Here is a 3,724-nt window from a genome sequence, read left to right as displayed (position 1 = left end):
CCCCCGAGACAGCCTGGGTGCGGGTAACAGAGCCTGTCGGACACGACCCTCGTGGGATTGCTGCCACACATCCAGGCTGATGCGAACGGGGCAGAAGATGGTTTCCTCCAGCCCTGGCAGCTGTAATTAAATGCTTAAGGGATTATCACACCTTACTGTCCAACGGGGAGGGAGAGAGACACAGCCTGGCCCGTGCAGGGCTGCTCGGGAAGGTGGTCCCTCGCTATTGCCAGAGACCTTGCCACAACTTGTCTTCATCCAGCTGGCAACTAAAAGACAAAAATCCCTGTGCTTAGCGATCTCATCACCGTTATTTTACCCAGGGCTAAAGTCCTTATTTTAAGGGCTCATCAGCTTGATTAGGTTATCACCATGAAGGAGAGGTGCTCAGCACCAGCGTAATTGCCAGCATCCGCCCCATCCAGCTCATCCCTCCTTCCCAGGGAGCCCAGATTCCTTGAATCTTTTTTTAGATGCAAAAGCAGCATCTAACCCGAAGGCAGATGGGCAACAGCCTGCACCCCAGGGCTTCGGCTCCTTTTGAGGTGAGCCAGCCATTGCTCATCCACCGAAGCCCTCAGGGAACAGCCGGGGCTGCGGGTGTCGCCGATGACCCTGTTGCCAGGCTGGCATGTCCCATCTCCATGGCACCCCAGGGAACAGCTTCATTCAGGGGGAGGGTGTGGGGCTTTCCAGGCATGAACTTGCCCCAAAAAGCCTTTTTTTCCTTTTAACACTGCTGCAAAGCAAGAGATGAGGCTTTTCTTCTGCCTCAAACTGGGAAGAGTTGCATTTTCATTGGAGAACCTCCCCAAGACAGGGCATGGGCATGGGCATGGAAAGCCAAAGATGAAGAAAAGATTTTGAAACAACCCCTTTTAAGATGGATTTGAGACTAAGATGAATTTAAAAAGAAAAAACAAGAAGTGGTAGAAGTCTGGGGAGGTTTTAGAAATGCCCTCCTAACGCTGCCTGCCTTTTTGTCCTTTCTTGCTTTGCACCCCTTTGCTGCTAGCAGAACCTGCGTGCAGCAAAGCACAGGGGATGGGTGCTGGGTGACCCTGGATGCCCGGCTGCTGAGCCCTGAGCCAGCTCTAAAGCCCAACTTTAGGCTTTCGTGGCACATTTGGGAACCTACTTGGTTTTCAGCTGCGCTGCACAGCAAAGCCTTCAGCTCCCACCTCGGCATCCTTAACTTTGGGAAGAAATGTGCTTTGCTCCTATGTAGTAAGGCCATGGGCTAAGGACCACCATAGAGGTTCCCGTGCCGCACAAGTCCCGGTGCAGGAGCTGAGCAGTGGTTTTGGTTCATTAAGCTCATCAGCTCTCAAATCTCCTTTCCCAGACTAACAGCCAGCAGGAATAATCTCCTTGAAGTCAATGAGGTGTGGGCAACACCAACAGGTTGAGAGCTTCAAAGGCCGCTAAGATCTCACCAAAATCATTTAAGCCCTGCAGAACTTGTTTTGTGCACCCAAAATGGATCATTTTCACAGACACAAAGAGCTATTCTGATCGCCTCTGTGCTGGGTTAGAGAGGAGACAAAGACGGAGCAGTTGGGTTTTTATGTATTCAGCCCTTGAAGTGCTGGAAAGGACTACGCTTCAGAAAATGGAGAAAGGCTTTTACTGTCCATTTTCAAAAACATGGACCTGGCTGCAAAACACCAATAGCTCAAATTTGGCCAACCAAGGACCTTCTCACTTCCCTTTAGTTGTGAAGGTTCAGGGACAGGGAGATCCTGAAACGGACTTTCTTCCTTGAAAATTAAAGAACACATTCCTACCTAATTGTGTGATTCCAGGAACTGACTCCAAGAAAAACACGCAACCAATGCAAGACTCATGGTACAATCATGGCAACCCCGTCACCCAGCCCTGGCATTTCGGAGGCTGTTCAGAGAAGTTTGCATCCAATTCCCCTGCAAGTGCCTCGGAAATACCAGGCTCAACAGTTTTCCTCTCCCTCCAGCCTTCACAAGATGGGACCGATGAACTGGGTGAAGGCCTCTTCGATCTGGAGCACAGCACCGCTTACAATGTGGTCCTTCTCTAAATAAAAGAAAAAGCCTCACTTCCCTGATTAGCATTTCCATACAGCCTCAGAGAGCTTGTGAAAATTCTGCCACCTCCCAGCTGGCCAAAGTCGGCTGGGACACCCCAGTCCAGGTGGCACTTTTCCACTGGTGGCACCAGTCACACCTCCGCTGAGACACGGTTTCAGACAAGACCTTCGGGAGCGCCTGCGCAATAAAAGTGCCAGCTTCCACGGCTTTGCCAAGACAGGGAATAACGCGCGGAGTGGATGTGAACCGCGGCTGCTTCCCACAGCCAGCATCGGCTCTGCTGGGCTCACACCTATGAAGACCAGGAAAGCCCCTTGTAGCCCCCACTGCCAGGTGGGAATTGCTGACTACATGAGACAGGTTTGGTCGGATACACTTGATTTTACCTTTCGAGCCCAACCAGCGTGTAATAACAATAGACGTAAAAGAAAATCTGAGGTGCGTTCTCAGGATGTGATGAACGTTCACGTAGTTTGTGTCTGCAGAGCCACTACAGCAGTACCAGCCCCTCTCTGCTATTTACCCTCTGCTGATTCATCCCTGCTCAAAAGGAACGGCAGCGACGCTGCCCTTGCTCTTTTCGGAGGGACCTGGGGGGATCGGAAGGAACTAGTGCCATCTTTGGTATGTCTGGGTAGGAAACTTTTTACCCGCAAATTTAAGATCTACTTAAAAGTCATAAATCATCACCATGACCCAGGATGCACAGAGCAGATGTTTTCCACTCCAGCTCATCTGCCCAGCTTCCAGGAGCAGATTGGAGGAGGCCACACCACCCAGATTTGCCACATCATTATTTGGCAGCTGGTTTAATTGCAGCGCATGAAACTGAGAATACCACACGGATGACAACGGAGCACTCCTCTCTTGCCATGGCAGGTAGTCCTGCAATGTAAGCAAGGTCTCACCTACCAAGGACTGGTGTGCCCCATCACAGGTTCACTGAGCAGCACTGGCTCCATCACCTCCACAGAGCAACGCAGCAGGACACGGACACTGAACCAGGCTCCTTGCTTCGATCCTCAAGCCAAGCAACATGAAGGGTAGGATCCCCTGTAGCCTCCTTTATTTTGCTGGAATATAAGAAAAATGAAATCTCTGGGACACCTCCCAGAACTGGCATTAATTCCACCTCTAGCACACGCACAGACAAAACCCTAGTTCGAGTCGGCCTAGATTTCATGGGGCGGCGACAGGCAAGCCAGCCTGCAAGAGGAAGCCACCTGGAACCAACACCAGGGAGGGAACGCAGCCCAAGGGACACGGCAGGTCTTGCACAGCTAGAGCAAAGAGCTGGAAAACTGGGGCTAAGAGAAACATTCAGAGCAGGAACCAACCAGACCTGCTCCAGGCCATCCTCACACAGCACACTTGGCAGGCAAAAGAAGGCATTTTCCCCCCCAACATCTCCCCCCTATGCCCCACTCCTGCCCAACCCTCACCCTCCCAAATAGAGCTGCTGCCCCCTGACAGCTCTATTCTCTTCCCTCTCCCCAAATTTCTGCCAGATCTTACTGGGGAAGAGGCAGGAAGGCGCAGGGCTGGGGCTACAGGTTTTATTTGCTCCAGTTTCCAGACCTCCCAGGGTGCCTTTCCCTCCCCGACAGGACCCGCATCCCGGCGAGGGCCCTATGCTTTCAAACTCCATTACATCTCAT

The sequence above is a fragment of the Cariama cristata genome, unplaced genomic scaffold, assembly GCF_000690535.1.
Source record: "Cariama cristata isolate BGI_N322 unplaced genomic scaffold, ASM69053v1 scaffold2731, whole genome shotgun sequence".
In the NCBI taxonomy this organism is placed as follows: domain Eukaryota; kingdom Metazoa; phylum Chordata; class Aves; order Cariamiformes; family Cariamidae; genus Cariama; species Cariama cristata.
Note: the sequence above shows the minus strand (reverse complement) of the source record.